This window comes from Miscanthus floridulus, chromosome 12 (assembly GCF_019320115.1).
Source record: "Miscanthus floridulus cultivar M001 chromosome 12, ASM1932011v1, whole genome shotgun sequence".
Lineage (NCBI taxonomy): Eukaryota > Viridiplantae > Streptophyta > Magnoliopsida > Poales > Poaceae > Miscanthus > Miscanthus floridulus.
This window is the reverse complement of record NC_089591.1, coordinates 37,513,605-37,536,722: the sequence shown is the minus strand read 5'-3', so window position 1 is coordinate 37,536,722 and position 23,118 is coordinate 37,513,605. Positions and strand designations below refer to the sequence as shown.

Genomic DNA, 23,118 nt, shown 5'->3' with positions numbered 1-23,118 from the left:
ATCACTTAGTAGGAATTCAAGGACAATTTCCAGTCATACCATATTCCCAATGGACTAGTGGAACTGAAGCAAGAAGAATTCAGGTCCCTGAAGCAAGGATCCATGACTGTGGCAGAGTATCGGGACAAGTTCGCACAACTATCTCGCTATGCTCCAAATGATGTAGCGGACGACAAGGATAAGCAACGCCGTTTCCTCAAGGGACTCTATGACAGACTGCAACTCCAACTGATGTCTAATACCTACCCTAACTTCCAGTCTTTGGTGAATCACGCTATCGTGATTGACGATAAGTGCAAGGAGATGGAAGCTAAGAAGAGAAGGCTCCAAGGGCAAGCTTCTAGAAGCAACACTCGCCCACGTGCTTATCCCTAGCAAGGTTTCTAGCAGAGGAATCAAGGATCAACTCACCAGTGAAACCGTGGTCAGTATCCTCAGCAGAACCAGTTCTAGCAACGCCCTCAGTACCAGCAACAGTTTGGAAATCAGCATCCCCCGCAATAGACCAGCAATCCTGCAACATGCTAGGGAGTGCCCAACAATGCTCCTGTGAAGAGTGGTGCACCCAACAATCCCAACGCCTGCTATCGCTGTGGAGAAGTAGGTCACTATGCTCATCAGTGTCCTAATAAGCAGAACCAACAAGCACCTCAGAACCAGACCGACAATCAAAAGTTCAACGCCTGACCACCTCACACTGTGAAGGTGAACTATGTGTCATCTGATGCAGCTCAGGAGACGCCTGAGGTCATGTTGGGTACGTTCAGCGTCAACTCTATCTCTGCTACCGTACTTTTTGATTCTGGTGCTTCGCATTCTTTTATCTCCCAAGCTTTTGTTAGAATGCATTGCATACCTTTGTGTGCCATGAAAAACCCCATACTAGTAAATTCCCCGGGAGGTAGTATGACCACTTCTTATTGGAGCCCCTCAACTAGCATTTCCTTAAGGGGGTAGACTTCAAAGTGAAGCCTATTGTGTTGAGAACAACAGGAATTGATCTTATTCTGGGAATAGATTGGATGAAACAACACCGAGCAGTGATTCAGTGTCAGGAGAAATATGTGGTTGTGATATCACTCAATGGAGATAGAATCTGTGTAGAAGTGGTAGTGCAAGCTCAGCCTACAGCCACAGTGAATCAGTTAGATGGTGAAGCCAATGAACGAGATTGTGTCGTGGAGGAGTTCCCGGATGTCTTCCCCGATGACTTGCCAGGTATGCCACCTGACCGAGACATTGAATTCATTATTAAATTATTACCTGGAACTGCACCAATAGCTAAACGTCCATATAGAATGGGAGTCAACGAATTAGAAGAGCTTAAGAAACAACTAAAAGAGTTGCAAGAAAAAGGTTTCATTCGCCCCAGTTCTTCCCCATGGGGGGCACCTGTGATCTTTGTGGATAAGAAGGGTGGTAGTCAACGGATATGTGTGGATTACCGTTCACTTAATGAGGTTACAATCAAGAATAAATATCCTTTGCCTAGGATTGATGATTTGTTTGATCAGTTAAGAGGAGCCCAGGTGTTCTCCAAGATTGATCTCTGCTCAAGGTATCATCAACTTAAGATTCAAAACTCGGACATACCCAAGACAGCATTCACTACATGGTATGGATTATATGAGTACACCGTTATGTCTTTTGGATTGACCAATGCACCTGCATACTTCATGTATTTGATGAATAAGGTGTTCATGGAATTTCTAGATAAATTTGTGGTGGTATTTATAGATGACATACTAATATTCTCCAAGACTGAAGAAGAACATGCTGAACATATAAGGTTGGTCTTGCAAAAGCTTAGAGAGCATAAGTTGTACGCTAAGCGGAGCAAGTGTGAGTTTTGGTTGAAGGAAGTCTCTTTTCTGGGTCATGTTGTCTCCAATGGTGGAATAGCAGTGGATCCAGGCAAAGTGCAAGATGTATTGAATTGGAAACCACCAACCAATGTAAGTGAGATTCGTAGCTTTTTGGGATTGGCTGGATACTACAGAAGGTTCATTGAAGGTTTTTCCAAGCTAGCCAAGCCTATGACAGCTCTGTTGGAAAAGAATGCTAAGTATGTATGGTCGGATAAATGCCAAGCAAACTTTGATGAGCTAAAGAAGAGATTGACTACAGCTCTAGTATTAATTCTGCCTGATTTAAGCAAGAACTTCTCTATATATTGTGATGCATCCTGTTTGGGCCTTGGATGTGTGCTTATGCAAGAAGGAAGAGTGGTGGCATATGCATCTAGACAACTAAGGAAGCATGAGTTGAATTATCCTACTCATGACTTGGAATTGGCAGCTGTGGTTCATGCTTTGAAGATCTGGAGACATTATCTAATTGGACATAAGAGTGATATCTATACTAATCATAAGAGTTTGAAGTATATCTTCACCCAATCAGATCTGAATCTGAGACAACGTCGTTGGTTGGAATTGATCAAAGACTATGATTTGGAAGTGCATTATCACCCGGGAAAGGCAAACGTCGTAGCGGATGCACTTAGTAGAAAGAGCTATGCCAGTGGACTTCAGATAACATCTATGTCAGCAGAGTTGTGTGCTGAAATGGAGTATCTCAACTTGAGCCTTGTCACTAATGCAATGGAATTGGTGATAGAGCCTACATTGGAGCAAGAGATACGAAAAGGTCAATTGGAGGATGAAAAACTTAAGGAGATAGCAGAGAATGTAGTGCTTGGAAAGGCACTCGGATTCAGAATGGATGAGTATGGCACTCTTTGGTTCGGAAAAAAGGATATGTGTACCTGAAGTGAAGGTTATCCGTGATGCAATTCTACAAGAGTCCCATGAGTCTGCTTATTCTATACATCCTGGAAGTACCAAGATGTACTTGGATCTCAAGGAGAAGTATTGGTGGTATGATTTGAAGAGAGATGTGGCAGAATATGTGGCTTTGTGTGACACTTGGCAAAGAGTGAAAGCTGAGCATCAAAGACCTACAGGGTTGCTACAACCAATGAAGATTCCTGAATGGAAATGGGAAGAAGTTGGTATGGATTTTATAGTAGGATTGCCCCGCACTCAAAGAGGCTATGATTCAATATGGGTAATAGTGGATCGACTCACCAAGGTTGCCCACTTTTTACCAGTCAAGACTACCTATACGGGTGCAAGACTAGCAGAGTTGTATATGGAAAGAATAGTGTGCCTACATGGTGTTCCCAAGAAAATTGTGTCGGATAGAGGCACTCAGTTTACGTCGCAATTCTAGCATAAAGTACATAGATCTTTGGGGACAAAGTTGAATTTTAGTTCTGCTTACCACCCGCAAACTGATGGACAGACTAAAAGAATCAACCAGATTTTGGAAGATATGTTGAGAGCTTGTGCATTACAGTATGGTGATAGTTGGGATAAGAGTCTGCCATACGTAGAGTTCTCATATAACAATAGTTATCAGAAGAGTCTCAAGATGGCACCTTTTGAGGCGCTGTATGGGCGCAAGTGTAGAACGCCTTTGTTCTAGAATCAGACTAGAGAAACTCAAGTGTTTGGACCCGATGTCCTTAGAGACGTGGAAGAACAAGTGAGAATGATTAGAGACAATTTGAGAGTGGCTCAGTCCCAACAGAAGAGTTACGCTGATACTCGTAGAAGAGAGCTGACTTTCAAAGTTGGTGACTATGTGTATCTGAAGGTGTCGCTAATGAGAAGTGTGAAGAGATTTAATATGAAGGGAAAATTAGCACCAAGGTATATAGGACCTTTTAAGATCGTAGAGAGACGTGGAGAAGTAGCTTATCGTTGGAACTGCCTGAGAGTTTGTCAGGTGTGCACGACATGTTCCATGTTTCCCAATTGAAGAAGTGTTTGAGGGTACCAGAAGAGCAAATTCCTTTGGAAGAACTTGCTGTCAAGGAAGATCTTACTTATGAAGAGTATCCGATAAAGATCTTGGAAACTACCGAAAGAGTTACGAGAAGCCGAATCATAAAGATGTGCAAGGTGTAGTGGAATCGGTATACAGAGGATGAAGCTACATGGGAAAGAGAAAAGGATCTGAGAAAGACTTATCCCCAACTGTTTGAGTAAGTAATCACCCGAATCTCGAGGACGAGATTCATCTTAAGAGGGGTAGAATTGTAACACCCAAAAAATTACATTCCTTTAAAATTAGTAAATTTGATTTATTTAAGCAAATATGTGTGCATTAAAATATAGGAAAATAATAAATTTTGTGGAAATAAAATTAAAAATAAGGTTAGAAACTTCTTGATGCATACATGCTGCTACATATCTAATTTTGTGATGATTGATCTTGATTCAAAGTTCAAATGAATTCAAAACCTATTTGAAAATGCTTTTAGAAATCTATTTGGAAAAAGAAAATGCAAAATTCATTTTTCCCCTCCCTTCTTTATTTTCGGCCCGTAGGCCTTCTCCCCTCACTGCGCCAGCCCAGCTCGGCCAAGCAACTGTTGGCCTAGCTCCTTTGGGCCACTGGCCTTTCCCTCCGCACCAGCCCAGCATAACGCGCGCAACCGCCACGCCTCCCCCGCGCCCGGCCCCTTTTTAAGTGAAGCCGAGCCCCCCCCCCCCCCCCCCCCCCCCCGTGCCCCCCCTGCTGTTCCCCGCTCCGTTTTCGCTCGCTCATGCCTCGGAAGCCCTAGCAACCGCTGCATGGAGGAGCACCGCCGATCGAAGATCGCTGTCCGCGTCGCCGCCTTCCCCGAGCCGACTCCGTCATCGAGTTCCCCGCTGTGAGCCTCCCCTTGCTCTCCTCTTTCTCCCTGGCCTTTTTCTTTGGCGTTAGATGGTTCCTAGCGCCATAGCCGTGAGCGTCGAATGCTCTTAGACGCCGGCCATGGCGACCACCGCCACGGCAGCACCCTCCAGCCATCTTTTTGGGCCAGCCATGATCCCCCGTTTCTCCGCTTCTTCCCGGTGCCCTCGGATATGCATTCCGTGGCCCGTGGGGCCCTAACCGAGCTCGCCGGTGAGCTTTCGCCGCCATTCATGGCTGAGCCGCCGCGCTGCCACTATTCTGGCTATCATCTCCTCTCTCCCTCCTCTGATCTAATCCGATCCGTTCATTTCAAATCCGACGGCTCTCTGTGGCTGATACCCCTTCGCGGGTTATTTTTCTAAAGAGCCCCTCGGTTTTCATCTATTTGAACCCACAATCCATAGCGTAAATCCCCGAATACGCATTCTCGTTTTGGAAGCGTAAAGTTCACTGCTTAAGTCGAAAATACATTTTTAGTATTTATAGAAATGCCATTTGAACTGTTTTGCTTATAAAATTGTTGTTTTAGCTCCGAATAAATCCGTTCAAATCGCGTTAGCTTTGTAATTTTATGATCTACATGTTAGAATCACTGTTAGTCAAGTTTGGAACTTTGTAATTTCATGATTAGATTTAATGAAATATATTGCTATAGGAAATCCCATTTAAATCATAACTTTCGCATTTTAGCTCCGTTTTTCGTGAACTTCGCGTTGACGTGATCGTAGCGAGACGTAGATTATTTTCACAAACATTTTATCTTGTTTTCTATACTGTTGGTGTACTGTTCTAATAATAGGAATGTTTGCTTTGCATGAATGCTTTTGGAATGTTGTATGTTGCCGTGTTGGTCGTGTTCAGACGGTGAGGAGAACGTTGGAGACTAAGAATTCTTCGACGACCAGCAGGACCAGCAAGAGTTTGTGAACCAAGGCAAGTATAGCATGGGCCTACCTTGATGTCCTAATTCACTTTAATCAATTACTCATTTGCATGTGTCTAATTTTGATACCCGTAAGGACATCCTAGTGATTGATTATCCTGTTCCTTGTCTCCTATGGGTTAATTGCATATGGGTAGATTGCTAGTGCTCTAACTGAACTTGATCTACATGATGATGAATGGTTCTATGGAACTAAAAGTATAACATGATTTTATAACAACTGTTCCATAGGGCGAAGGTGCAAATGACCTTTGATCATGTTGCTCCTAGCCCTCCATAAGGACTTATCTATCGGCAAAAGCTAGGACTGACAGTGCAACCGGGAGAGTCATATGGCTGACTTTAGCTCAGTAATAGGACCTTTTCTAGCTAGTTAGAGGTTACCTTTTTAGCACAAATGGGGCTTGCCACGTTGGGTACAGGGCTGCCTCTGTTCCTATGAGTATAGCCACGATGGATATGTGCCATAGGAAAGGGGGGTTCCTACATCTGCCTGCCAAGGAAACCTAGCGGCCCTAACTTGTTAGAGAAACCTATGAAATGACTTCATAGTGTACCCTGCCCGCTCACCTTGGCAGTGACATGGGAGTAATTAACCCAGGCATATGGGGATCACGACTCGCGGTGAATGTGCACCACCTCTGTAGAGGGTAACAAACCGTTATAACAGCCATGCTCACGGTCACGAGCGGCCCGAAAAACTCACAGAATAACTGGTTACTTGTTGTTGATCATTTAAGTTGTTCTATGATGATACATGATACACTTGACCCTGATATCTATTCATATGGGGTTAAATGGGAGCTTAAGCATAATTTGATAATATCTGTTAATAAAAGCTTGTCGTACTAAAAATGCTAACTGCAGTAAACCAGTGTCAACCTTTTGAGCTTCATAACCCCATGTTAACTTGTTAAGTACGGGATGTACTTACGCTTGTTTATTCTCTTTATTTGGATAAAAATCTTGGATGGGTAACATATGACAACGGGTATGAAGATTTTCCTGAGGATTTTTAGGCTTGTGGTCAACCAGTTGACCTTCCCTATGATGGTGTTCCACGTGAGAGAGTTACCTTTTATTTTCCGTTGTGATGTATAAGACTAAGTTATATTATGATTCTGATGTATGAGACACCGTGATGATACTTTATGTAATTTGTCAGCTTGTGTGTGTGATTGATTCTTAGGCACACACGACTTTTGTGCATTCAATTTTATCCTTAAAATTAGGTGTGATAGATACCATGACTCCATGGGAAGCAAGGGCGGAGGAACAAGAATTTTGGTAGCGGTGGAAGAGTGAAAGCAAGAGATCCGAGCGCTTAGGTGTATCACAGATGAAGGGAAAAACCCCTAGTTATAGGGAAAGGTGGTGCGAGAGGTGAACCATTCGCCTCGATCAACTCGCCTACCGTGTCTTGTCACTTTGCCTCTCTAGAAGTCGTGCGCACGCCACCCCCGACTACCCCCTCGAAGGGCGCGCCGGACGATGGTTCGCCCCTCGATGGGCCAAAACTACCACAAGTAAGGAGGGATACGGAGCTAAAAATGTTCCCACGGCCCATTAAGGCCTAGGAGTTCGAAGGTTGTCCCATCCATGGGTTCACAACCACTTCGGGGCACCTTTAGAGTGAGGGGTGGTTAAGGATGGGTCTGCTAGCGGCCAGCACCCGGACGTACGAGCGCCACGAGCATCCCGACCCACTTTCAAGTCTTGGTCGATGCACGGTCCATGGTTTTTGCTTGAAGAAAGGCAACGAGCCCTTGGGACCAATTTAACGGACCCGAGAACTATATGGACTAGCCATCAGGAATCTAGAGTTGGTCACAAGCTGACCCATGCTAGACCCCCGCGAACAGAAAGCCAGGGCCCTACTTGGACTAGCCCATTAACAGCTCACCGAGCACCGTGATTCGTCCATCGAGGAAAACATGGCATGGCTCAACCGCTCTGTTTTATCAAAAAAATGCTTGAGGGAGGGCGACCACAAGATGAGCTGACCCCTCGACCGGACCCTTGCTACACGCGGGGGCTCGGGGGAAGTTGGACTCGCAAGGAAACCGAATACGCGGTCGCATGACAATGGTGGATCGATCGGATCCTAGGGAGGGATCGGAATCAAGACAGATCTTTTCCGACCCCTCGAATCCCACAGCTGCATGCTTTCGAAGAATCCAAACACGATGGAATGGAATTGTGACACTACCAAGACATCCCGCGGCCCGCAAAGGGAGATCAAGACCCTCAGAATCCTTCTGTTTGAAAAAGCGTTCGAAGGAGTATCCTATTCCTCTGTAGGCTCGGGGGCTACTGTCAGGTATCAGTATTAGGGATACCTGGAAGAAGGAAGTTGATGGCCACGAACACTAACTCGCCCGAATGGTCAAGAGCGTATTTTGGTCTCGCCCGACCCCGAAGGTATGGGCTCTGTGTCGCCCGACCCCGAGGGTGTGAGCTCCGTGTCGCCCGACCCCGAGGGCGCAGGCTCTGTCACGCCCAACCCCAAGGGTGCGTGCTCCGTGTCGCCTGACCTCGAGGGCGCAGGATCCATCACGTCTGACCCCGAGTGTACGGGCTCCGTTTAGCCCGACCCCTTGGGCACGGACTTTGCCTCGCCTGACCCCTCGAAGGGGGATTCCGCCTCGCCCGACTAGGGTCCGTACCGCCTCCAACCACTACGAGTCTAAGAGTACGAACCCATGATCAAACTTCTGACACCAGAAGAGGAGTAGGCACGTCTTGACGAGACCTACGGCCACGACGGACCATACCTGAGGACTCATGTCACCAACAGTGTCGGCGTGTGCCGGCGCTATGCTACCTAATCCCCGTACGACTTCCAACGGGGGTATCTGCTAACCATGCCGCCCGCTGGAACGAAATGGAGCGCCACGACCGGCTGACGACGCCCACGTATAGCGTCAGTGATGAACAGAGTCGCGACGTGGAGCCATCCCCGTCATCATCTACAGGACCAGCGGGACCCGCGTAAAGGAGATGAAGGACACCGCGACCCCGGAGGCCTTCTTCCTCCTCGCTTTTCTCTCTCTCGTGTAACCTGTGCCTTCCCCTTCAACTATAAAAACGGAAGCAGGACGCTCACAAAGGGCATGGCTCAACGCTGAACAGCTCAAAGGACTGAGTTCAACTAGACTCAACTCCATTCGATCCTTCTATCAGAGACTTGGGACATTCTTCCTCTCTCGCCCGTTTGTAACCTCTATTACAAATAAGTGTCGGTAACACGAGCAGCCTCAAACTGGACGTAGGGACATTCCGTTCGAACCAGTATAAACCTTTGTGTCTTCTGAGCACGCCATCCGAGCCAGACGCGCAAATACAAATTTACTAGTCGGCGGTTCGAAACACCGACACTACTGCACCATGAACTTTGATATGTTTATTAAAGGCATTTTAGCAAGTTTAAATGCAAACAATTTGTTTTTCATTTTTGAAAGGCAACAACTGAACCATCTGTCGACATGTTAATGACCAAAAGGTGTAGGTAAATAAAAGGGAAAATGGCTAAAAAAGTTGGAGGTCAAATAAAACATTGAAAGGCAACAACTGAATAATCTGTCGACATGTCAATGACGGAAAGGTGTAGTACTGTAGGTAAATAAAAGGAAAATGATTAAAAAAGTTAGAGGTAAAATAAAACAAAGGTGCGGGAAATGATTAAAAAAGTTGAAGGTAAAATAAAACAGAGGCATCTGTAAATTAAGGGGGAGTGATTAAAAATGAGACAAAATAAAAGCACATAATAAATTATTGAGAGAGTTGGAGGTAAAGTAAAACAAAGGTGCGACAAATGATTAAAAAAGTTAGGTAAAATAAAACAGAGGTGTCGGTAAATAAAGGGGGATGGTTAAAAATGGAGATAAATTGAAAACAAATAATAACTGTTGAGAGTGGGATTTGATTGGAGGTAAAATGAGAAAAGCTATAAATTGTTGAGAGTGTGATTTTGATTGGAGGTAAAATGAAAAACAAATATAATTTATTGAGAGTGGGATTTAGTTGGAGGTAAAATGAAAAACATATATAAATTGTTGAGAGTGGGATTTGAACCCACGCCCTTTCGGACCAGAACCTTAATCTGGCGCCTTAGACCAACTCGGCCATCTCAACTGCTGAATTTTGTACCCAAATTGTCTTATTTGTTTTAATGTACAGAGTATAGCAACAAACCGTCCCCTGCGTGTACTCTTCTTCACACGTTCGTCGTGGAATGCTGCCGGCAAAGCATCCGTGTCGTATGCGCGGGCTTCCGACACCAACCCAGCCCAAGAAGCCGTACCAAAGTCCTCTGTCGGATATGCGCGTGATCCCATTTTTCCTGGCTGTATAAAAAGACCTTCGCCCTTCTTCTCGGCTGCCGCGATCACCATTCACAAATCACAAACGACCCATAGATACATACTCCAGCCATGGCCGCTGTCCGTCGTCCTGCCTGCGCTTCCTGCAGCTCACTGCTGCTCGCCTCCCTGCTCCTCATCGCCATGGCCATACTCGCCCTCGCCGCCGTGGCCAAGGGCGCGGGAGAGCCCGACCCGGACCCCGAGCGCGGCAGCGGGAGCCCCATGGACTGCCCGATAGAGTGCGCCTCGAAGCTGACCGGCTACATCATGGAGACCATCAAGTGCTACGCGGCGTGCATGGGAGGAGGAGGGGAGCTGAGTGCCGCTGAGGAGAAGCACGCGGCGGCCGTCATGCGTGGGGCGTGTCGTCAGCGCGTGCTGGGGTGACTCGCTCGTCACCGTCACAGGCTCACGGCGTGTAATATAGAAATATATACAACGGAACTCGATGTATCCAGGTAGCGCGTGAGCGCATATTTATAGACATAGTTACTTCCAAGTGTATGAATTAATGTATCACAGTCCACAGTACGTGTGATTATTTGATTTTGTGATGCTACGTACAGTACTTGTGCTACTCATCCCCGTATCCCTTCCGAAGAGAAATGCTAAAACAGGTGTGGGCACGTGATTTCTGGATGGTCGGACCCGCGCGGGGACGCGATGGAAGCCGTCCGATCCCGTGACGCCCATGCCCGCGGTTCCTTCCTCTCTCTCCTCCGGCGGCACCAGCGTCGGGTTCTGGCGGCGCCGGCGTTGATGAGGTAGGTGTCAGACTCCTCCTCTTCCACCAGAGGCGAAGACGACAGCGACGGTAGCTAGGGTTTCGGTGAGCCTCTCTCCCTCTTTCTTCTCCAACTTCAATGGGTATGGAAGGGGCCGACTAGGGGAGGCAGATAGGCTAGGTGGTGGGGATGGTGGTCGGACGGTTTAGAGGAGTTGGCGATGGTAGCGGTGGCCGGGTCAGGTCGGAGCGGGGGAGGCGTGCCAACGTTGAAGAAGATGACAGCGGCTGAGCTCACCGGAGCTGGAGAAGATGGCGGCATTTAGAGGAGGGGAAGAGGGAACCCTAGCGCCCACGGTTGGGCAGTGGTCGACGGTGGGGGCGAGGACGAGGTCCGGCGACGGCGAGCAGAGGGAGGAGGAAGAAGACCAGTACAAAAAAATATAGGATGCTCCCTCACACTCAAATACTCGGATCCAAGATAGATAGACTCCTTTTGAAACGTCGTCGCCATCTACTCATCTTATCTTTTTTTCGACACGAGGCAAATTCCATTCCTATTCATCAAACAACGGAAATACACGAGTTTTGAACAGCACCATAGAAGAGACAGCGACCAGAGACCAACCGCAACCTGTGCTACCGTACGACTGGAACTCTGACTCAGAACCCAGCCTGACCACAGTGCTACACACCAAAACCAAAAGGAAACATTCAGTCATAGAACCACCATCACAAACTACCGTTACAGACTCCACCGAGCTACTGAAAAACACATCGTCAATGACCTGTGTCCAGCGGCAGATGGTTGATCGAGGACCGTAGTAGTAGTACTGAATAGCTGATGACCGGCAGCAATCGCTGGCAGGCGTGGCAGCATTGCATTGCAGCTGATGACCGGTGACGGTGAGCGCCTGCCATCTTTTCACACGTTCCTCGTGCCGACCCTACTCCAAGCTCCATCCATCTCGATCGTGCTTATCGGTGACGGACGTAGGACGCGAACAAACGAGCTAAATAATAAAGATTTAAGGTTTGGATTAGAAATTAATAATGGTTTAAAGCTAAATAACCATAATTTAATGAAGAAATTAGGCTCACTAAGCAGGCTTAGCCCCGGCAGCCCTCTTTTGATCCGCCCCTGCCTATAACTAGTACAAAACGCCTCTCACGCGCCCTTCTGACTTCACTTTAATTTCACTTCCTCCTGCATGCGGTATATTGTGCTTCCGTCGCAGGGTCCAACACAAAAACGAAACGCGCCAAACAGCCAGAGCCCTGAGAAGCCATGGTTTGGTATGCAGTGCCGCTCCTAGGATTCTAATGGTAACGGGCCCTCTTCACTATGTATAAAATCTTATAATATATAGATGTTAATTTTACTTACAAAACAAAAGTAAATTTAATAATATATTTTTAATTTAACATGTCTGATAATTATCAAAGGAACAATATAGATTAAGCAATATATTTGTAGATATATGTAATTATCGAGGAACAATGTAGATTAAAAAAACAATATATTAGTTTTCTTTTCTCACCTATGATAAATATTTCTTAGGTAACATTCTAAAATTCTAACACCTAAATTAGAAGAAAAATATGACTACATGGGTACAAAGTACTAGAAGTCTGAAATACTATACAAATAATTAATTTGGATTAAAAATAAAAAGAAAAAAAAATATCTTGGGTCTAAACAACTGATCGGTGATCAGAATTTATAAGAAGCCAAGAATCAAGATGTCGTTGTCGTGGAGCCCTGCCTGGTCACCATCCTCGTGCACCGTGTCCGTGTCTCCGGTAGTCTAGCTCTTCGCGGCGGCGCGGCTCGCCAGCTCCGCGTGTGTAAGGCACACGTTGCGAATTCACTATCAGAGTGTGCTGTGTGCAGCGTGACTCATCGCCTCCTCTCTACCCGAGGGCCGTGGGAAAAGAAATTAGAAAAAATTTTTGCTGATGTTGTCTTTTTGACCGTCTGACTAGTTCTATGTCTCTTTTCTCATTAGTTTACTAATGCCTAATGAACTATAAGACCTGGGGTTTGTATACCTAGGCTTTGGTCCCTCCTCCACTTAGGCCTTTGGCCGTCGCACCTCGTGTCCTACCCCTGGGGCTGACACTGGCGGTATGCCCCAGGCGTCGCCCCGCTCCTCATCGTCATCATCATCGCCGCGACCTCGGCTGGTGAGACAGGCGAGCCCGACGACCAGGACGCCGCGCGCGACCAGAGGATCATCCTGGACTGCACGATGAGGTGCGTGACCGAGGCGATGGGCTGCGCCACGAGCGCCGGCGCGCACCCCGACCAGGCGCCCGTGTGCGCCGCGGCCTTCGTCCAAAGTGACATCGGCTGCCTCGCCGGCTGCAGGCCGCCGCAGCCTGGACGACCTGATCAGTCGTCTCCGCCCGCGCCCGTGCCACCAGCCGCGTGATGGGCGTGACGCAACCACTCCGTCGTCCCTCCGCACGAGCGTGCAGTGAGCGTGTGTGCATGCATAGTCGATATCGGTCGACAGGCGGCTCTGCGGTTGCCATGATGCGCACCTAGCGGTAGAACTAGAATGGTCGATTTTGTAACGTCTTTCAATGATATCCGACTCATGTCTGCAATTCATGTCTTTGCCGTTAATGAACATCTTTTAATCAATTAACTTGTTCACGGTCCCAACATAAGCCCACCTTAGGCTTATATTGTGAAAGTATATCCACAATCTATATAATGATACTTATTACACATCATGAATACTACATAATGATTTTGCGTATATTTTTGGCTAAACTTAAAAAAAGATTTGACTCCTGATGTGCATTTATTTTTAGGATGGAGAGTGAGTACATGACATGCTATAAACCGAGTTGCTCACCAGTCAAGCAGGGTCAACAAGTTGATATATATGAATGGGACGTTTGGACGTTTGGTTTGAGGTACGGGGGTGCTATATTATCTTCTCATATCTCTCTTTTTTGGGGTTTATAGTCAAATAGTATGAGTTGATTTATAATAACCCTCGTCCCTAATACTAAGTGAGGTAATTCGTCATGAGTTAATCTAATGAACCTCGTACCAAACATGAAGTGATCATAAAAAGAACTAGCAATGCTCTTCTATAAAATGTTTGGTTTAAGGAACCACCTCATTGTAGTTGATGGTGCGCCATGAGCTCTTCCATAAAATTTAGTTGAATGCCTTTCACAAGAAGGGGCAAGGAAGGGATGATAACAAATGAGACCGTCTCAAAAACCTTATCTATTACTGCTCTTAGTTTTCTAATATAAATCTTCCTCGCAAGAGGATGTATATGATGTTGTGGATGGCTTGTTTCCTCCGATTTTTCTTCTCCCTTATGTTCTCCACGGCGTGGGGTGACAAAAAAATTGGGCCTCATCGTGAACTAGAAATTAACAGTCTATCTTTCAGTGTGGTGCACCATTTTATTTGCTTTTTGATGGCCCCCCATAACAAGCCAACAAAACACAAAACTAAGGGTATGTGTCTCTGTTTATTTCGTGGTGGCGGGAACGTGAATCAAAGAATCTTGCCAAACATCTTGCGACAACCATGATTCCGCCGACCACCCATGAAAAGAAAAATCGAGGAATGAACTGCACCGTCGATTCCCCGTATCACAACCATGGAGCCACGCCTCGACTACTGGTTCCAAATAGGGCCTAATAAGTCTTTGTCAACATGAGAAGTTTCTCTCTTACGTATTTTTGTGTTTGTTTGGTAGAACTTCTACTCCTGATCTCAGTGAAAGAAGTGATTTTATGCTTAAAAGTGATTCTCTTGGATTGTCTAAGATAAAATATATGTAAAGGTGATTCTATGCAAGTGAATAAGGAGAGCCTACTTTTTTTTAGCTTTCAGTTTTATAGTTCATTTTTTAGAAAATCACTTCACGAAACTAGTATTAGAATCACTTCTATGAAAATATGGTTTCACATGTGTGGCAGAACCTCCTAAGTTATAGGACCCACATGCACTTGTCACTGTCCAACGACCATTGACGACTGTGCATATGTTCCTGGTAACTTAAGAAGTCTGTCGGGTGTCCTCGGGGAACCCCGAATCATCCACGATTTCCGAGCAGGATCACATTACAGAGTCATTGCAGTATTACAACATTTATTCAAATATATACATCAGAGTAAATAGCGGAAGTCTTATGATAACTTAGTTTACAAACCAGTTGTTTCAAACCTTACAAACTAAGTACGATTATTATTACAAACCATAGTAGTAGTGGAGTGGCATAATTAACATAAACGTAACACACAAAATAAGTATTCTGCCCAAGGATCACACATTCACTTATCATCATCGACATGAACAACAGTCATGCAGCATGGTCCAAAACAGACCTGCTCATGAGGCTCACCTGCAACAAGGGTCAACGAACCCTGAGTACAAAAGTACTCAATAAGACTTAACTGAAATAAAACTGATAGAACACAGGAATGCAGGCTCAGGAATTCAAGGTAGGACTTTAGCAATAATCAAAGTTCTTTTGCATAAGGCTCTTTAACAAACTCTTTTATATCAACATTTTATCTTCAAAAAGATCATATACAAAGCTGACATGATCCGGAATGAGATCATGAAACTTCATATCCAACACTTTCTCAAACCTTACTCAAGTTTCAGTTATTAACTACGATGATGAATAGAGAGTTGAGTCTCCATAACCGAGGAGCAACGATGATTCAAACTGATTATAAACCCAGCTAGGGATTCCAGATCACACGACATATGCAGGTCCCCGACTTACATATATCAACCTACTCTTGGATCCTCTAAAACAAGAATGGGTCCATGCTACCCGAGAATACAGTACTCCACCAATCCAGCCCATTGCCACATGGGTACACGCTATTCCTGCCATCTCTCCACTCCCAGTGCGCGAGTAGCCATTCTCGTAATAGAATAGCCAAGTTAAGGCTTACCGGAGTATGTGGTTAGTACTACAAAGTCTCATCTCACACAGTTCAACAACGGATGGTTCTTAATCGACACAGGCGGAAGGAACCCGCTCACAAGACCTCCATGTCTTGTGGCTCTCACACACTGAGTCCGTCCGGTCTAGATTTATTACTTTACATGCTCATATCTCATGATAACATAAGTAACCAAAGATCCATTTAAAACTCACAGGTGACATGTAATCACCCGGCTAAGCATGACTAAGCATAACTAGGCATTTATAAATTAAAACTGGTAACAAGGTAGATATAGAAAAACAAGGTTGGCAATGCACCAATTAGGTTTCCACTTGACTCCTAATCACTTAATGCAGTATATAAAAGCAAAAGCGATAAAATTTGTAAAACACAAGGTAGGGTTAAATGCATCTGGGGCTTGCCTTCGTTGACGGAAAAGTTAGGTTCCTGCGACGTTCCACAATTATCAGATCCGACCTCAACAGACGGATTAACCTCCTCCACAACTTGATTAACTACCACGTGTTCACCTTCATTCACTACACGTAGTAACAATGCCATGTTTAACATGATGCGGGATACGAAACATGATGCTTGATGATGGATGCAAAATTAACAACTCGAATACAACTTTCCTTCGCGGTACAGTTGCAAGTCAAACTAACTAAGCCTTTTTCGTAACACATACTTCAATTGTCAAGGATCATTACCAACTAATGACCCAAGGTCATCACTCAATCCAAAAATTCAAACAAAACCTAAATCATTAAAGGTTACTATTTGCTTTTATGAATTAATTATTTAATTCAAAATTATGAAATAAATCAACTTATTTCAATTGACCTCAAAATTTTTGTAAATGTTCATCTCATGATAACTAAGTGGCAAAACAAGTTTCATAATTTTTGGATAAAGAAATAAGCCTAGAAAAATCATGGAAACTCATTTAGTAATTAATTGAGAAATTTTTATCACATTCAAAAAGTACTGAAAATCAACATTTTATATTTTTCCTAAATAATATACATCACAGAGAGGTCACACAAAAAAATTCATAATTTTTGGAACTTTAAATAATTCTACACAAAAATAACAAAAATTATCACTATTCATTCAAATCTGCAAAATAGAAAAATCCATTTTGAACGCTGAGTCACTGACAACGGACCCCACTTGTCATCTTCTACCTCCCGTGTTTGACTACGGCGACGACGGCACTGACTGGCGAAATCTCGCCGACGGCGAGGGCACCAGCGACAGCGAGGTTACCAATACGATCACAACAACACGACGCATCGATTGGAGACACTAGCTAACTCAATTACAGCACGATTCAAGGCTGACGCCGGCCATGGCGGATGCGACAGCACGGCGGCGCTACGCCGGTGACAGGAGACCGGTAGCAGTTAAACAAAGGGTACAGGAAACATCAGTAGCTCACCCCGAACGCGTTGGAGTCAAAGACCGAGCCGAAGGAGCAACAGCAAGGTGGTTCGACGGTCTGAGCAAACACGACGGAGCAAAACGTCGTCGGTGGCGGTGTTCCGGCGACTGCAGTGGATAAAACGATCAAGCAACAAGGTATTAAGCACCACGGCATCGAGACGAAGCTAGAGCTACCATGATCAAGAGCCAAGGCTCACCAGAGAATGCTGGCCACGGTGATGCGCTTGCGACGGTGAGGTTGCCGGCCGCGAGGAAGAAAGGTTCGCACAGCGGGTTCTCGGCGAAATCAGGCGACCAAAGCTGGCTGGATGGATGCGCAAGAAGGAGACGGAGCTGGAACTGGCTTGGCTGCGACGGTGGAGGCACTACAGCGACGGTGCGGGCTCGCCGGAGTTGAGCGGTGGCGACGGGAAAAGCAGAGGAATAGAAAGGAGACGAACGGCGACGGCTCCAGGGCTTTATAGGGCGGCAAAGGCGCAAGGAGGTGACACGCAGTGGCCAGCTCGTGCCAGCGCGAAGCCGAGGGCGGCCACAGGCGCGACTGGAAGCCAGGAGAAGGACGTCGGCGGTGTGGCTTAAGCGGCGAGCACTGTTCACCATATTTAGAAAATTGTCATTCGTCTAAATTTTCAAATTACTCCCAAATTTGTATAATAATTCAAAAATCTGCAAAAATAAAAGTTGCTCAAAATTTAAAGTTCTACAACTTTGCTTTTATAACCACCCCCTAATTCGGTCTACATTTTGAAATGCAAATTTGAATTCAAATAGGGGACATTTAAAGAATTTCGCCTTTTCAAATTACTTCAAATTTTTCATAACAACTTTGAAAACTCCAAAATCAAACTTTGTATAACTTGACAAGCTCTACACTTTTGCTTTTAGGCTTAACCCCAAAATGTGCTTAGATTTTGAAATGGGTTTTCAGGGTAGGATTTAAATACTGAAAATCAGGGTTTTCTTGAAAATTCAAATGCAACCAAAATTTTGAACTTGATTCAAACAATACAATTCAACACATACCACATAAAGGTAAACTTGTTTTAGTGTATGCATATCAAAATTTTCACTAACACATGAATGATGTGCTATGCATATGATGACATGACATATTTTAATATTTAAACACCCGAGGTGTTACAACATGGCTCCTCATGGATTTAGTTTGGAAGCTATTCTAAGAGCCCTGCCAAACATGTGTGCTATATGCACATCTTTTTGGCCCCATAGGAGCAATGACAGTGCCAATGAGAGGGCGAAGCTCACATTGAAGGGCGGTTATAGTATGTATTTGTAGTTTCACATATGGGAGAGCTCACTAGTTTTAGTTTTGTTTGGGCTAAACTATTATGCACTCCCTCTGTCACACAGAGAAAGACATTATAGGACTTGTAGCATAAATTAAGGATTAGACAAAATGACTTGGGTACCCTTTAAAAAATACTAGTAGGCAGTTTGGATACCCTTCAAAATGTCTATCTTTGATGACAGATTTTCAATGCTACAAAGTATTTATGGGACGAAAAAGTATATCTATGTTGGGCTAATAAGCTGAAATAGGCTGACTCGGCTGAAAAGTAGTTCAAGCGAGTAAAATAGGAACAAGAATGCTATGATATTTTTATAAATTTTTGCACTGTAGAAATGCAACTGTTCCTAAAACAACGTTTGTTGAACCAGAAATGTGGTCATGTTTGACGTTCTCGAGCGTTAAGATTGCATCCTTTGCGCAAAGAGAAAATGTTGAAATTATTTTATTTTGTCCATAATGTCCAACAGTTTTCATGTAAGATTTTAGCCCTTGGAAAATACATATTCTTTTAATAATAAATGAAATCTATATACTCTCTTTATTTTAAATTATAAGGCGTTTTAATTTTTAGATATATAATAAAAGTACTCCTATCTTAGAAAGAGATTATTGTCTTATATACGAAGGCTACATTCGCATTCCCACGTTGTAAACCGTCTCTGCGTGCACAAAGCGGAGAATGTCTTGCATTCCGTAACCGCTGTTGGTTTGCGTAACAGCAGCCACTTCGCCTCTCGGGGTTCTTCTTCCCGACCGATCCGACCCCGTGAGCTAAACCAGACAACCCAGCCGTGGAGGAGCCTGGGACAAGCCGCCCGCCCGCCTCTGGCACCGCCGCCGGCGACTTCCCGGAGCTCCTAGGTTTCTGCGCGCGCGCGGAGGCCCTCATCGCTGAGCTGCTCCTGCTCTCCGACCGCGCACCTCCGCTGTTCGCAGACCGCCGCTTCGACCCCGTCCTCTTCGACGTCCGGTGACATCTCTCTCTGTTCTCCGCCATATATAATAAACTCCGAGCCATCGCAATGCGAAAGTGCAACTGTGTGAATTTTCCTCCTATTCGTAGATAGAAATTCGGCACATCTCGAGTCCCACCGTAGCTTTGAGTTTTAAACTGAGGTTCACTTCGCTCGCGGCGCAGATACTTCGATTCCCCGGGCGATTTTGAGGTGAGGATCGAGGGAAACATCGAGCTGGAGGCACTGGAAGACCAGCTCCGTGACTCCTGCGGCTCGTGCATGCAGAGATTCTTCTCCTTTCTGGATGGCGCCGTCACTTACCACGGGGAGCTCTGCAATTACCTGAATGATCTGCAGGTTAGGCTACTCTGCTCTGTTGCGCCGTTGCACAGTGTCTTTGTAACTCGTAGATTGATGCCATTGTTGCTAAATATTTTTAGAGGAACGAACCAGAGCGTCAAACATGATGCCCCCTGTCCCAATTTTAGTGACACTAAACGAGTGTTCTTTCTTGTTTAGGAAGGGTTATATGTCCATTGCACATTAGATCATGTGTTGGAGAATAACTGCGCATGCCAGTTACTCGTGGAGTCAATGACTCTGTTCGGATGCATGATTCTAATAATGGAGCACAAAATTGGTGGGTTGCTGCGCGAGAGGCTCCTCGTGGCGCACCTGCGGTACAGACGCTGTTTTAGTTATCCGAATCTAGAGCAGATATGTGAGCTCTGTCGTCAGCATGTGCCTACCCCTGGTACTTCTGCTAGTTCTGGTTCATCACCATTTAGCTCGGACATTATTTCTATTCAGAAGCCCGAGGACCTACTCAGGAGGTTTCCGTTGCCCGAACCTGTTGTGAATGCTGTCATAACCTGCTTGAGGAATGGAGATGTGTACAACAACCTCCGCTTCTATCCTGATCCGCAGCACCGGACTACTGCTCTGCCTCTGCAAGGTGGACATCTGTATGTTCTTTTGTTTTACTTTCATGACCTTCTGCACAGAGGTTTGGCTATGCGAGAGATTGTTGACCGGTTCTTCAAAGACAACTGGGTGGTTCCCATATTCTTGCATTTCTCAGTGGACTTACTTGTCTCTTGGGATGCATACAAAGAAGCAAAATCATCATTAGTTTCCTGCCTTTCTCCCACTTCCATTCGTGATATCAATCTTCACCATTATACAAAGGTGAGTATAGCAAAACATTTTATTCTATTGTTATCAAAGATTTTCCTGTTTTGGATGTTGGTTGTGAATTGCAGCTCAATACCTACTTTTTTCTCTAATTCTTAAATTAGTTGAACTTGAAATTTTCTCTGCTCCTCTTAGATTGACTATCTGAAGGGTGGGCCTGGTGCAAGCGGTAGAGTCTTACCGCCTGTGAACGGAAGGTCCCGGGTTCGAGTCGCGGTCTCCTCGCATTGCACAGGCAAGGATAAGGCTTGCCACTGACACCCTTCCCCAGACCCCACACAGAGCGGGAGCTCTCTGCACCGGGTACGCCCTCTTAGATTGACTATCTGTATTCTTTTCCTGATATTTTCTCACTTTCCTTTTTTTGACTTCTGCATGCTGTTTTTTTTTTCAACTTCAGGTTCCTTATTTTTTAGCTGACTTGGATATTCACATGCATGCCATAAACAAGGAGTATGTGTTTGATAATTCTCAGAGTCTTCTTTCTGTCATTAGAGAATGCAATTTCACTCTCCGTTGGCTTTTGCTTCACCGCATGGTATAGCTCTATATTTACATTAATCATTGATGTACATCTTGTGAAGCAGCAAACCATTGTTATGCTTGTCTTTTTGTTATTTTACATTCTAACATGCTATATCATAGACCAGTGATAAGAAGGCAAGGGACCTGGTGATCTCTGTAGGGTCATCGCAGCAAGTAGATGAAGGAAGTCTGTTACAACTTTTATTGAAGACTGCTAAAGTGAAGACTATTCTCAGAGAAATTGAATATTTTGAAGTTGTATGATTTTTTCTGATTCCAATGTTTCTCGGTTTTGTTTGTATATTATAGCTTGAGTTTGAGGTGAAGCAACTGCATATTGAACTGTTGAAAACTAGAGAAAGTATGTGGTATGAAAAGAAAAATGATGCTTTGGAATGTATGGACTTGTCTCAGAACTATATTGGGACTTGGGTACGTTCTGAACTTCAAATATACTCCCTCCGGTTCTCTAAAGCAAGTCGTTTTAAGGTTGTCTTAAGTCAAATATTTTAAACTTTGACTACAAATAACTTCTTTTGGGTTGAGTTTGAAAATATGAAAGTGACGTAAGTAGATTCATCTCGAAATATGGTTTCATAAAAGTATATATTGACTATATTTTATAAATATTTTATAGCAAAAAGTTGTAGTCAAAGTCGTTTCTTAAAGACCGTGTCGATGTCCAAAACGACTTGTTTTAGAGAACCGGAGTACCTTGCTAGACATTCACCTGTAGATGCTTTGTTCTCATTCTCTGTTACTTTGCTTATTATTGAGCTTATTGCTTGAATTAAGTTAGGGTCTGCACATGTATATCAAGCTATGAGTTTGTCTTAAAATGTGAAGTACCATAAGAATGATGATGTTTTCTTCTTCTTCTGACTTTCTGTTATGACCGGGCTGCAGTATTCCAGGCTCAAGCCCATTAATGGCTAAGAGAGCCTGTTAGCATATTTAGTTTTATTTCTCAATTTTATTCATGGAAGTATAAATACTTGTAATCAGGCACAATTGGTTTTTAAGCAAGAGTAATCATATTACTCGGCTTCCTTAGGGAGCCAGAAGTTTGCCCTAGCCGCCTCTGTTCTCTTCCTTGCGCGCGAGATCATGGCGCCCCGCCGCCGATCCTCCATCTTCAAACCACGTCCAACCATCACCCATTCGTACAACCTTCGATCCATCAGAGGGAGAGCACCGGTCCATACCAACTTGGTATCAGAGATGTCGACCCCCCTGCCCTCCACCGTGCCACCGCTGGCCGCAATCGCGCCGCCACCTGCGTCCACCACCGCACCGCCACCTGCGTCCTCCTCCACGTCGGCGATGGTGCCGACGTCGTCGCTGCCGATGGGCGTGCCGACTGCCCCGCGGGTCATCTTCACGCCCGAGCAACCGACGGCGGCCATCGTCGATCTCAGCAATGGCATGGCGGACATGCGGCTGACGATGCAGTCCATCCTCCAGTACCTCCACTCGCCGATGCCGTCCTACGCAGCACCACCTCAGCCGTCCCTGCCGCCTTCCCAGCAGATGCTGCCGATCTCGTACCCCTACGGGATGCCCACCGATGCCATCCCATCGTCTTCCACCTCTACGCCGCTGCCGTTGACGAATGTCCCGATCCACATGATCCGATTCCCACCATCGCCATACCAGATACCAGCATGGGCCCTGGGGCAACCCAGCCCCGTTTATACCATGGCCCCGTCCCGGCCGCACGTTCCCGCGACGCCCTCCACCGGTGCCGTAATGGACCATGGGGGACCCGTGGCGTCGGGTACCCTTTACGGCGGGATGGATGGCACCCTCTTCCACGGCAGCAGCATGCTGCCACCGGCCACCAGCGCCCCGAGCTCCAACGACAGTGCCTTCGAGGGTGGCGCTCCAGCACCGCGCAGGGCAGCATGCCCCCAAAATTCCACAAGCTAGTTCACAACTTATGACGGCTCCGTGGATCCGTTGAACTA

General features: G+C 45.4%; 1 non-coding gene and 1 pseudogene across 1 annotated transcript; one reads left to right on the top strand and one right to left on the bottom strand.

Moving 5' to 3' along the window:
- Positions 1–9,742: 9,742 nt before the first annotated feature.
- TRNAL-AAG (transfer RNA leucine (anticodon AAG)) lies at positions 9,743–9,823 on the bottom strand. Its single transcript has one exon. It is a non-coding gene; the product is annotated as a tRNA-Leu (tRNA).
- Positions 9,824–17,339: 7,516 nt separating this feature from the next.
- The window catches only part of LOC136495715 (uncharacterized), a 59,207-nt pseudogene continuing 53,428 nt past the window's right edge, over positions 17,340–23,118 (top strand).